Source organism: Phascolarctos cinereus, unplaced genomic scaffold (genome assembly GCF_003287225.1).
Source record: "Phascolarctos cinereus isolate Bilbo 61053 unplaced genomic scaffold, phaCin_HiC Scaffold_4;HRSCAF=312, whole genome shotgun sequence".
NCBI lineage: Eukaryota > Metazoa > Chordata > Mammalia > Diprotodontia > Phascolarctidae > Phascolarctos > Phascolarctos cinereus.
Genome location: NW_027555847.1, coordinates 349993703 through 350008067, shown reverse-complemented (window position 1 = coordinate 350008067; position 14365 = coordinate 349993703). Strand labels below are relative to the sequence as shown.

General features: G+C 37.3%; 1 long non-coding RNA gene across 1 annotated transcript; it reads right to left on the bottom strand.

The window, feature by feature from the left end:
- Positions 1–7485: 7485 nt before the first annotated feature.
- LOC144456923 (uncharacterized) lies at positions 7486–13550 on the bottom strand. The gene is made up of 2 exons (XR_013486151.1): positions 13094–13550; positions 7486–9242 (listed from the first exon to the last, which is right to left on the bottom strand). It is a non-coding gene; the product is annotated as an uncharacterized LOC144456923 (long non-coding RNA).
- Between the last annotated feature and the right edge of the window lie 815 nt (positions 13551–14365).

The following is a 14365-nucleotide window of genomic DNA, read 5'->3' as shown; positions in this document are numbered from 1 at the left end:
CAATAAGAATAGAAATTGATTCAGGGACCACAAACAAAAGATACAAACCCAAATGGAGAATTAATAGTGAAGTCTTAAATAATGAGAGGATCAAAGAACAAATCATAGAAATTATTAATAACTATGTAGAAGAAAGTGATAATGATAAAACAACATAACAACTTCTGAAAAGCACCTAAAATAATCTTCTGGGACTATTTTGAAAAGCAATTGGAATTCTGTGAATAAAGTTACTATAAACTATTCATATCTTTGAGGCAGAAACACCATTACTGGTCTTATACCTCAAGGATGCCATTAATAAGAAAAAAAAAGTCCCTGTATACTCTAAAATATTTATTGTAGCACTTTTTGTGTTAGTTAAGAATTGCAAACAAAGTAAGTGTCCAGAAATAGATGACTGGCTAAATGAATTATAAATGAATATAACAAAATACTACTGTGTGTTGTGTGTGAGATGAATATAGAAAGCATGGAAAGATCTGTATGAATTAATGTGCAGTGAACTAGGTGGAGCCAGGAAAACAATATACACAGTAACTACAACAATGAAAACACACCAAAATTCAGAAGTAAATGTAACAATATTATAAATATCAAGTAGGACTCAAATTACAGGATATGAGAAAACACACCATCATACCCTTTATGGAGAAGGAAGATCTTCAAATGTTGCACAGTGCACGTGTTTTTGAACTTTTTCCAATGTATTGATCAGTTATGTTAACTTTTTTCCCCCTCTCTTAAAGAATACTATTTGTCATAACGGGTGGTTCTCAGGGAGAAGAAGGGGAAGGGATACATGGAATACTATGGTGATATAAAAAAACAGAAAATGTCAATAAGGATTTTTTCAAATTTTTTAACATTTTTATTTAAAATTTTGAGTTCCAAATTCTATTCTTCCCCTCCTCTCTCCAAGATTTTAAGCAATAAGATATAGGTTAAATATGTGTAATTATGTAAAAATTTTCCATATTACTCATTTTGTACAAGAATACTCAAACATAAGGGGAAAATGAAAGAAAGTGAAAAATAGCATGCTTCATTCTGTATTCAAACAACATCAGTTCTTTCTCTGGAAGTGGATAATATGCCTCATCATTAGTTCTCTGGGATTGTCTTGGGTCATTGTATTGCTGAGAATAGCTAAGTCATTTGCAGTTCTTCATCAAACAATATCACTGTTACTATGTACAAAGTCTTCTTGGTTCTGTTCACTTCACTATGCATCAGTTCAAATAAATCTTTCTAGGTTTTTTCTGAAATCGCCTTGCTTGTCATTTCTTATAGCACAATAATATTCCACTACAATCACATACCATAGCTTGTTTAGCCATTCCCCAGTTGATGGGCATCCCTTCAATTTCCAATTCTTAGCTACCACAAAAAGAGCTGCTATAAATATTTTTATACGGATAGGTCCTTTTTCCCTTTTTTGGATGTCTTTGGCTCATAGACCTAGCAGCATTGCTGGATCAAAGGGTATGCCCAGTTATATAGCCCTTTGGGAATAGTTCTAAATTGCTCTCCAGAATGGTTGGATCAGTTCACAACTCCACAAACAGTTTTCCAACATCCCCTCTGAGTCCAACATTTTCCTTTTTTGTCATATTAGCCACTCTGATAGGTGTGAGATGGTATGTCAGAATTGTTTTAATTAGCATCTCTCTGATCAATAGTGATTTAGAGCATTTTTCATATGACTACAGATAGCTTTAATTTCTTTGCCTGAAAATGGTCTGTTCCTATTATTTGCCAATTTATCAATTGGAGAATGACTTCTATTTTTATAAATTTGACCCAGTTCTCTATACGTTTGAGAAATGAGGCCTTTATCAGAGAAACTTGTTGCAAAAAAAAAAAATTCCCAGTTTTCTGCTTCCCTTATAATTTTGGTTACATTGGTTTTGTTTGTACCTAATTTCTGCCATATTGTTTTCCAGTTTTCCCAGAAGTTTTTGTCAAATAATGAGTTTTGTTCCAAAAGCTTGGCTCTTTGGACTTATCATATACTAGATTACCATAGTTTTTTACTATAATGTAATTCATACCTAATTTATTCCACTGATCCAACACTCTATTTCTTAGCCAGTACCAAATTGTTTTAATAATTATTGCTTTATAATATAGTATGAGATCTGATACAGCTAGATCACCTTATTTCACATTTTTCATTGATTACCTTGATATCCTTGAGTTTTTGTTCTTCCAGATTAAATTTGTTATTGTTTTTTCTAGCTCAATAAAATAATTTTTGTTAGTTTGATTGGTATGGTACTAAAAAGGATTTTGTAAAAGAGCAAATAATTCCAATTCTACTTAAGCTGTTTGAAAAAATAGGAAAAAGGAGGATTCTACCAAATTCCTTCTTTTATACAAACATGGTCTCAATACCCAAACCATGGAGAGTCAAAACAGAGAAAGAAAACTATAGAACAGTATCCTTAATGAATACTGATACAAAATTTTTAAACAAAATATTAGCAAGTAGCCTACAGCAATGTATCCCTAAAATCATACACTTTCATCAGGCTGGATTTATACCAGGAATGCAGAACTTGTCCAATATTAGGAAAACTACAAATATAATTTACCATATAAATGACAAAGACAATGAAAATCATGTGAGCATATCACTGTAAGCACAAAAAGCTTTCGGCAAATGCAATACCAATTCCCTTTTAAAAAATTAAAGCTAAAATGTATAAGAATAAAAAATTTTTTTCCTCATTATGATAAGCAGTGTCTATCTAAAACCCAAGAACCAACATTATAAATAATGGGGATAAACTAGAGGTCTTTCCAGTAAGGTCAAGGATAGATCAAGCAATGCTCATTGATACCATTACTATTTATTATTGCACTAGTGTTGCTAGCTATAACAATAAGACAAGAAGAAATTGAAGAAATAAGGATAGGCAAAAAAAGCAAAACTATGGAGGGTTTTTTTTTTGCTGATGTTATGTTGATTTATTTCGAGAATTCTACAGTTAACTAAAAAACTAATTGAAATAATCAACAACTTAAGCAAGTTGAAGGATAGAAAATAAGCCCACACAACTCATCAGCACTTTTCTTTATTACCGACACAATCCAACATGAAGATATAGAAAGAGAAATCCCACTTAAAATAATTACAGAAAGCATAAAACACTGAAGTCTACCCGTCAACATGCACATAGGAATTACGTGAACACAACCACAAATAAATCATAATTCACATGGATAAAGATATATCTGAGTACTTGGAAAAATATTCACTGCTCATGTGTGGGCCAAGGTAATATAACAAAAATGACAATACCTAAATTAAATTTACTTAGTTAGTGACATACCAATCAAACTACCACAGGATTAGTTTGTAGAACTAGAAAAAAATTCATCTAGAGGAATAAAAGGTCAAGAATATAAACAGAATTGATGAAAAAAGAGGGAAAGAAGGTAACCTAGAAGTACCAGATCATAAATTATAGTACAAAACTGTAATCATCAAAATAGTTTGGTACTAGGTAAGAAATGGGAAGGTTGATAACTGAAACAGATTAGCTATACAATAGTCAGAAACACATTAACACAGTAGCCTAGTTTTTTATAGATCCAAAGATTTCAGATATTGTGGCAAGAACTCAATTATTTAAAAAAATTGTTGGGAAAATAGGAAAACAATATGGAAAGAAGTATGCATAGATCAACATCTCATACCACATACCAAGAAAAGCTACAAATTGGGACATGATTTAGACATAGAGACGTCATGAACAAATTAAAGGAACATGAAAGAACTTACCTATCAGACAGGGAAGCATTTACGACCAAACAGGAGATGGGAAGGTTAATAGGAGGTAAAATGTACAATTTTGATAAAAATTTAAGGTTATTGCAGAAATAAAAAAAACCAATGTAGTTAAAAGTAAAAGTGGGAGGGGGGAATCTTTGCATCAAGTCTCTCTGATTGAGGTTTCATTTCTAAGCTATATAGAGAACTGATTCAAGTTTATAAGAATTAAAGCCATTGCCCATTTGATAAATGATTAGAATATATTAATAGGCATGTTTCAAAGGAAAACATCCAAGCTACCAATGGCCATATCAAATGTTCTAAATCACTGTCTCCAAATTAAAATATAAATAAATCCCGGGGAGGGGAGGGGTATATTGACTTAGAAAACCACATACTAACATTGCTTATGCTGTATGCTATTTGTATTTATTTCATTAAACGTTTCTCAATTACATATTAATTTGGTTGGAGTTTTGTGGGCTGCATGTGGCCTTTGGGCCATGAGTTTGATACCTCTAATATAAATCACCAATAATTCAAGAAACATGAATTTAAAAATCTCTGAGATGTTATCTCACATTCATCACACTAGTAAAAATTGACCAAAAAGAAAAATGGTAAATGCCAGGGTGACCATAGGAAAATAGGTACACTAATGTATAGTTAGTAAAAACTGAATTGGTCCAACCATTCTGGGAAGCAAAAAAACTATTAAACTATGCATACCCTTTGACTCAGTAGTTTTACTACTAGATCCATATCCCAAAGATAAAGGAAAGGACCCAACTGTATAAAAGTATTTATAGTATCTCTTTTTATGGTAGCAAAGACTTGGAAAACTAAAGAGCTTCCCTCAGCTGAGGAATGGAGAAAAAAAAATTATGCTATCCATGTCTGATAGAATACTATTGTACAAGAAATTATGAAAGGGGGTGGTTTCAGAGAAACATAAGAAGGTTTGTATGAATTGATGGTGAATGAAGCAAACAGAGTCAGAAAACAATTTCTACAATAACAGCAATAATGTAAGACAAATAACTTTGGAAGACGTAGGAACTCTGGTCAACATCATTATTAACTACAATTCCAGTATACTCAAAGTGAAGCACGCTACCCACCTCTAGACAGAGAACTAATGGATTCTGAGTACAGATTAAGGCATGTGTTTTTCACATGACAAATGGGAGAACTTGTTTTGACTGGCTATTCGTGTTTATAACAGGTTTTGTTTTTCTTGCTTTTTGATAGGGTAAGAGTAGCAATGTAATAGGCAAGAGGGAGAAAATTTAGAACAGAAAATAAAATAAAATTGAATTTTTAGAAGATCAGTAAAACTAACAGAGAATGAGATGAGAAAATATACCTCACTCCTCCCTTTGCAGAAATGAGAGAAATGGGAGGTGTGGTACTTTGCATATGCTGGGAGATGCTTGATGTATTTGTTAGTTTTCCTAAACTACTTTTACTCTCCCTTTCTTTTTTATCCATTATTACAAGGGATGTTGTTCTTTGGGTAGTGGGCATGTGGGGTAAATGGGGTAAAATTGGGTAAAAATAGGTTATATTTTGAAATAAAGGTGAAGGGAAAATAAAAGATTGCAATAAAACATTTAAGAAATAAAGTTTAAAGGAAAGAAAAAGAAACCAGGTGTTTCTTCAAAGCATGTGCATGTCGTTAGTCAGATATAGAATCATAAACTGTTAGATATTAAAGAATCATTAGATGTCACCTAGTCCAGAAATGTCAAACACATACCCTGTGGGCCAACCAAATTAAAATGTTATTGGGAAATATTTAACAAAAAATAAAATAACACACAGATAACATAAACATATTGTTTTCCAAGTCAACATATGTTAATCAGGGATCCTTACGTACAGTTTAGTGGCCCCCATTTCTATATGAGTTTGACAGTACTGCTCTAATCCAGTTTCTTAACTTTTGTAGATGAAGAAACACAGGACCAGAGAGGTTAAGTGATTTGCCCAAAGCCACAAAGCTAATGAGTGGCAGAGTTCAAACTTGATCACAGGTTTGTTTGCTTCTTTTTCTGGTAGTCCAGTACTCATAGAACATTACCAAGCTGCTTTATCAAACGTTACATTTCCATACAAAATGTGTGTATGCTTAACAAGTCTGTAGAGAATCTTGATATTACGCATACACACTGCAGAAAATTTTCTAAAATGAAAGTAGTGTACAAAAAGAATGAATCCTAGGCCAGAGTGGAATCTGAATTTTTTGACTACCTAGCCTTTGTATTTGTATCCAAAGTAACTAACACAGTAGGTACCCTGTATTAAAAGGATTTAGTGAGGTTCGGATTCGCTCCTATAAATGACACTCTCCAATGCACCAGAAAATAATAGGAAATAGATAATTTATTTAGAAGAAGCAAAGCACAGATAGTTTGAATTTGCATAGAAAGCATAAATAATAAGAACAATCAATAATATAGCACCGATCAAGAGAGTCGGTAATGGAAGAGAATACATCACCAATTCAAGGGAACCTCCAAAGTCAATCAACGGCTGGGAGCCCCGTTGAAGCCTGTACAAACTTGAATTGTGTAAAGATTTTCCCGGGCGAAGCGTCCTTCCCGCGGGTGAGGCTCAGCGGGCTTACAGGACGCAGTGTTTTTATATTGTTCTAAACAAAGAAGGCTTGGGGCCAAGAACCCCTTTTTGATGCTTGCGCTATTCATGGTTTGTCCAATACACATCTGACCTTAGCCACGCTCCCATCCGCCTGAGGCTTGGTATTTTGTTTTTTAATAACATCACGTCTCACAAGGAGAGGAGCCAACCCTCCATGTCAACGTGACCTAGGAATGGCTAGTTCCTGGAATGCTAGGCCAAGAACACTCAGGAGATATGGAACGGTCATGACCGAGATTTGAACTGAACCTATTTATTTGAGTGATCTTATTAATTTAAAGGGGAATTTCCAATTTCCATTTCACTTGGCCTTAAGATCATGAGAATAATAGGTGAGGGGCAAAGGTGTGACATGAGTGTATATAGTGCGTATTTTGGTATACATATAACAATTGCATATACAAAGACATAAAAGAACAAAGCAAGTAGTAGTATGGGGGTAGCTAAGGAATTAAAATACATAGTAGCAGTAGGAGATTTAAAAAGAAAATCATACCAATGATGATTAGTATCTGAGATCACTAAATGAGAAGCTTCGACTAGTCTTCCTGCGGCTATAAGAGTCTGTATTCGATGTTCATTTAACGCGCGTTGGTTGGACTCTAATAACTTTTTGATTTCAGTCGACTGATTCAAGATGTTCATAAGGGGATATAGAGATAGAGACACATGAGGTAGAGGCAAAGATTGGGGTACCCAAGCAAAATTTTTAACTAGGTTAGTGTCTGGTGGAAAGTAAAAATCATTTCCTTGCCAGCGTAGGAAAGATACATTATGTAAGCAACCAGAAAATGGGACAGTAGTAACATTTACAGATAAAAGTCAGAGTTATTAGAGCTATACAATATTGAGTAGATACTTCATATATCATAGAAAAGTTACTCACTGGGTATAAAGTTAGATCACACAAATTGGATGAATGTGAGAGAAGGCAGGGTTCCATCTGCCGAGTCATCATCCCACAAACAATCCCTCCATTAGTTACAACACAATCAGACAGAGTATGAGTTACATTATACCAATCTATATAGTTTCCATAGATATAAGATAAAGCAAAGTATTTATGTAAGACAAAAGGTATTACATGAAATTGACACATAACAGTCCAAGTTCTAACTTGGTAGAGTATAATAGTTCCAGCGCACCAAAGTGGAGTGCATCTAGCATTCTCAGGTTTTTGCTTTTTCCATACATCTGACAAGTCAAGTATATCGTTCCATATGTGAGAGTTACCTTCCTGTAGTAATCTTTGGGCATTTTCCTTCTGTATGAGGGTATATAAGTTTTGCAAGGAACATTTAGTCCAATTAAATAAAACACTAATGTTTTTCATAAGGTGTAAATTAACGAGGATGCTATTATTAAAGACTTGTAAAAATTGGCCTTGATATTGTAATGTATTTTGGTGTGGCAGGATCGTTGTGGGTAACCATTGGGCATTCACAGTCAAAGCTTGAGAAACATCTTGTCCAGCACTGCGCAGTCTGCTAGCCAAGGTCTCAAGGTCTATAGAATTAACTATACCCAAACCAGTTCCTGCACCACCAAGTAATGTATCATACCAAGCTCTTTTTTTCCTGACACAACTTTCTAAAGAGGGAAAAGTTACATTATAATGAAACACTATTTTGTGTTGCAAGATAGAGGTGTTAGTACATGAGCGAGGGACACGAATTATTCCAGGAGGTTTCGGAGTCACAGGTACAACCCATACTAATTGGTTTAGATATTCTTCATACAGCCCATTGGAGGTGTTACGACAATAAAAATATTTTCTGTCGTCCGCTTGTGATAGTGAGACAGTGTAGGTGGAGTTTACTTGTGTCCAATTATATGTTACAGATCTTAACCTTTTAGGAAAATATGGACTAGGTGGCCAACTTGTAAGGGTACAGGATATATTGGTACCGTTTGCTGCGGTTACAGTTAGGTTAAAACTAGTTAAATTGATTCTCATTAGGGGAAATAAAGGGGCGTCCCAAACTTCTACGTTGAATGGGTATGACCAATTCATGATGTGGGTGTTGTTTTCACCAACGTAGATGGAATCAGTACGCGGTCCTTGCTGAGGATTCCCCACTGGAATACCTGGAGTTCATGCCATAGTTAGCGTATAGCAGGCAAACACTGTAAAACACTTAATATCGTAAAAACATTTGGGTTAGTGGGACATGATACCATTTATCATCACCAGGGTATACTACTATGGCAGTATTAGTGTTTCCTTGTGCTATGAGCTCAGCTGGCCTTGGTCTATCAGATTGATGCTTCTTTATCCAAACTTTAGTACCATTATTACTCTGTATTTGTAGGGGGGTTCCATAATAAAGAGAAATAATATCTAGGGTTTTACAAGTGTTTTTCTGGGTAGCCCGTTTATAGGGGCAGGCAACTAATACCCCAGAGTAGGTGTCCACACAAGTGCAGGCATATTGACACCCCTGACTAACAGGTAATGGTCCAATATAGTCTATTTGCCAAATTTGAGCAGGTAAAGACCCTCTAGCCAATTCTCCAGTGATTTTCTTCGGCACAGGCCGATGAGCAAATAATTGACATTGTATGCAGTTTTGTACTATTTGCTTAAATAGATCCAGAGGTATGTTAGTCCCTCTGTCTAATGCCCACCTGTAAGATGCAAGAGCGCCAAGATGTCCTGCGGTGATATGGACCCATTTTCCTAATTGTGTTTCATTTTCCTCTCTGGGGGTGACCTTTAAAGCTTTTCCTTGAAGTTTGGATAATTCATCAGCACGGGCATTATACTCACGTTCCACAGAATCTTGATTCACATGGGCATCTACATGAAATACAGATACATTAGTACATTGACACCATTCCCATATTTGTTCCCATAATTCTTTTCCCCACACATCTTTGTCTCTAATTTTCCATTCGTGTTTCTTCCAAATTGGCATCCAAACTGCTAGGCCATTGGCTACGGCCCAGGAATCAGTATATATATATAATTGGCCACCTTGTTCCTTTTGAATTACTTGATAGACAGCCACTAATTCGGCCCATTGGCTACTCTGGCCTTCACCAGAGCTTTCCAAAATAGTATTGCATGAAGGGTTATAGGCTACAGCTTTCCAGCACCTTAGATCCTATATATTTAGCCGACCCATCCGTAAACCAGCATGATTCTTTTGTTCAGGGGATAACAAATCATACCCGCTATTCCAAGAGACGGGCGATTGTTCATAAGTTTTGGTATATCAATCATTGAATGTTTTGATAATTCTAATACCTTTTCATGCAAGGTGGAAACACCCGATCTGCCTGTCTTGACTCTATTTTGCAAATACCATTTCCATTTAATAATTGATGATTCTTGGGCATGTCCTATTTTATGTGAGGCGGGGGTCCCCATAATCCAACTCATAATGGGTATGGCTGGCCTCAATACAACTTCATGGTTTAAAGTTAAATGTTCTGTCTCTACCAGGGCCCAATATGCAGCCAATAATTGTTGTTCAAAAGGAGTATAATTTTGGCCAGCAGGTGGCAGTTTCCGCGACCAAAATCCTAAAGGAACATTCCTGCCCTGTTGTTTTTGCCATAAACTCCAATCAGCATATCCATGCAAAACTGTAACTTGCAATTCCATCGGCCCTGGCTGTACAGGCCAAAGATCCAGGGCAGTTTGAATAGCTATTTTGGCTTCCTCAAAGGCTTTCGATTCTGTTTCCCCCCATTCAAATGCATACTTTTTCCGGGTAACTTTATACAATGGCTTCAAAATCTGACCTAAATGAGGAATGTGATTTCTCCAGAAACCAAACAACCCAACGAACTTTTGAGCTTCTATTTTGTCCCTAGGAGGTGAAAAATCTAATATTTTTTGCTTGGCCTTGGGGAGGATTTCTCTATGACCCTTATTCCAAATTATTCCTAAAAACTTCACACTTTGAGCTGGACCTTGAATTTTATCAGGATTAATCTCCCATCCCTTCTCCTTCATATGTTCTATTAGTTGAGTTAATCTTTTCTCTACCACCTCTTTATTCTCTGCCTGTATTAAAATATCATCAATATAATGAGTTATTTTCACATCAGACCATTTCAACTCATCTAAATGCTCAGCTACAATTCGGTGGCAAATGGTTGGGCTATGTATATAGCCTTGTGGGAGTCGTGTAAAGGTATATTGCCTGCCTTGCCATGTGAATGCAAACTGATCCCATTGTTTGGGGTCTATGGGTATAGTGAAAAAAGCATTAGCCAGATCTATTACCGCATACCAGAAACCTTTATAGGCTTGTATATTCTCAATTAAGGATATTGTATCCGGTACAGCGGCGTGTAGAGGTGGAGTAAATTTATTGAGTTGTCTATAATCCACTGTCATTCTCCATGAGCCATCAGATTTTCTAACTGGCCAAACTGGGTTATTCCATGCAGTAGTGGTCGGGATCATTACCCCAGCTTGTACATATTCCTGTATAGTTTTAGTAATTTCTGCTATTCCTCCAGGAATTCTATATTGTTTGAGATTTACTATCTGGGATGGAGTAGGTAATATGACAGGGGGTATTCTCAACTTCCCTACTATAGCGCATATTTGAAGGGAGCGGGCAGCGAATTGATACTTTCCGTCTGGTAAATATAAAGTCATTCCTTTTAATATATCTATCCCTACAATATATTCTGGTATAGGAACTACAACGACGGTATATTCTCTTTTAGAAAAGTTGCCAATTTTCATTTCTAGTTGAACTTGTTTAGCAGGGATTTCATCGCCCCCTAATCCAGATATAGTTATAGGTATTCCTTTTTTAAACTTTGAAGGATTTCCATATATTAACGTGGCCTCCGCCCCCGTGTCCACTAGGGCATTTGCCTTGGTGGTTGAACCATTCCTCCAAAAAATAGTTATTGGAACATGAGGCCGATAATCAGTATGCAAAGCATGGACACGAAGGGTTTGGCCTTTTTCCTAGTCCCCTTTAAAATGGTCCAATGAGGGGTATAGTGAGGGAGGAGCACTGGGAGTAACAGCATTCAAAGCCGAAACTTGACCAGCGTTTTTCACTTTTTTCTTATACAACTGGGCTAGTTCGGAAGTGGGAATTCCATCTATCTCTTCCCTATTTACTCCAGCCTTCAGAAGGGCTGAGAATAACTCCCTCCGGGTTAGTCTGTTCTGTGAACTAGATCGGGGCTTTCCCCAGTCTCTGGAAGCAGTTTCTCCCACATCCCTAAATTCCCCAAGATCTCCCAGTTGGGACAGTTTGTCAATTACTTGTCCTAAAGATTCTCCCGTGGCTGCTACTAATAAAGTCAGAATCAGATGTTTATATGTCGCAGGGGCGGTTTTAACAACGGGGGCCCGATGTACAGCAATCACAGGGGTATCAGTGTAGGTATCAGCTTCTCCTACTACAACCGCAGTTTTCATAACTTCTTCCTTTAGTTTTTGAATCCCATCCTTAAGAGTATACCACGGGCGGGCGGCATTTGGCCACATAGAGGAATCGGGATACTGGGTCCTCAATCCTTGAGCTACTAGCTCTAAAATTGTGGTGTTTGCACCATTACTATTGAGTGCTACCTGGCCGTGATCACGAAATGCCTGTTGTACAAAGGGATTGGAGGTCAGGCTTAAAAATTTTAAACAGTCCTTAGGATCTAACCACACTCCTCCTGCTCCCCCATCACTCAATCTTACAAGCCAGGAGATTGCAGGTTCTCCCGACCGCTGTGAGAACCTACTAAGCAAATCCGTAATTTCTCTTTGGGAGTAATCTTCCGTAATTTCAGTCACCCTGGGTGGGTTAGTTCCCTCCTTTTCGGCTTTTCTCCTAACTATCGGCCGAGCTTCCCCCTCCTTAACGTCCGGAATTTCCTCCTCTATCACTTCTTCCCACCCGTCGTCATCCTCATCCCAAATATCGCCGTCCCAAGTATCAGGGTCCCAATTCATATTTGCTGCGGCGATTACAGCATGCACTTTCCTTTTATTCACTTTTCCTCGCCTATTTCTATATTTATACTGTGCCACCCGAACAGCAGCCTTCTCGGCTACATTTTGATAATTCCTAGCTTGATCCCCTAATATAAAATTCTGGCACTGCAGCATAGACAATCGACCCTGCAATTCAGACATTTCTTTCTCCATTTGTGCTTTCTCTTCCTCCTTCCTGTCTAACTCCAAACACACTGTCCTATATGCAGTCAGAAGAGCCCACCCTCTTCGGCATACTCCACTCATTTCTTTCCCCTTTTCAATTGGAATATTAGATAAACATGCAGTCAACTGTGAGGGCCTTCCGTTCCTCACCCTGCTCCCCCAATCCTCACTAGGTCCTGTACACTGTGACCAGGTTTTTGCGAGCGAGGAAAACGGAGGGTCCTCCCAACCGGGGACCTCTACCGGAGCCCAGGGCTCAACATTTCTCTTAAAGAAAGGCATTTATACAGCGAATCCTGTTCGTGACGCCAATTTTGTATTAAAAGGATTTAGTGAGGTTCGGATTCGCTCCTATAAATGACACTCTCCAATGCACCAGAAAATAATAGGAAATAGATAATTTATTTAGAAGAAGCAAAGCACAGATAGTTTGAATTTGCATAGAAAGCATAAATAATAAGAACAATCAATAATATAGCACCGATCAAGAGAGTCGGTAATGGAAGAGAATACATCACCAATTCAAGGGAACCTCCAAAGTCAATCAACGGCTGGGAGCCCCGTTGCAGCCTGTACAAACTTGAATTGTGTAAAGATTTTCCCGGGCGAAGCGTCCTTCCCGCGGGTGAGGCTCAGCGGGCTTACAGGACGCAGTGTTTTTATATTGTTCTAAACAAAGAAGGCTTGGGGCCAAGAACCCCTTTTTGATGCTTGCGCTATTCATGGTTTGTCCAATACACATCTGACCTTAGCCACGCTCCCATCCGCCTGAGGCTTGGTATTTTGTTTTTTAATAACATCACATCTCACAAGGAGAGGAGCCAACCCTCCATGTCAACGTGACCTAGGAATGGCTAGTTCCTGGAATGCTAGGCCAAGAACACTCAGGAGATATGGAACGGTCATGACCGAGATTTGAACTGAACCTATTTATTTGAGTGATCTTATTAATTTAAAGGGGAATTTCCAATTTCCATTTCATACCCATTAAGTGCTTGTTGGGTGATTGGATGATTGACTGACCTGGGAATAATTCTGAAATAGCACTTTCACTTTATGGCCCAGCAGCACATTTCACTGCCATTATCAAAGTCATCCATAGAGCCAGCAGAGAAGACTATATCAGACCATCAAAGCCGTATGTACCAGCTGACAGAAAAATCCAGGAAGGGACTCTAGGTTGTGTGATGGCTTAGTTATCCTGCTGTCTGCCTCTGAGCCTGAATTCAGTCCAGAATCAGACTCCACAGGAGAAGGGAAACAAAATGAAAATGCCTGCCACAATATAATAATGTGCCATTGGGGCAGAACGAAAGAAAGTTAGGAGATGGTGCTAACGTTTCCCTTTCTGAAAAGGAAAGTTAGTAAACATGAAGCGTATCTGTAGAAAATCTTTGTGAGCTGGGCCAGTGACAAATGGTACCCTGCTTGAAATACAGAGTGTCTGTTTGCAGTCACAAAGGATCACTAAGAAAAATCTTGATTTCGCAATGAAATTTGGAAATACAATGTGTTGTTATGCCTTAGTCATGCTGGCCACCTGCAGGCAGTTAAGCAGCAGAGGGAGAATGTTCCAGCATAGACTACTTAATAACAGAGAAGTTTTTTTCCTGTTTCAAATACTTTATAGAAAGAAAATTGTACCCAGGCGTTATTATATACATGTGTAATTATCAAACTTGATTTCTTGATATGTGACAATTGTTGGTATAATTTACCACAAAGATATTATCCACTTTACCTTGTTATTAACCTTGATCATTATGATTGAAAATATTATTATGATTATT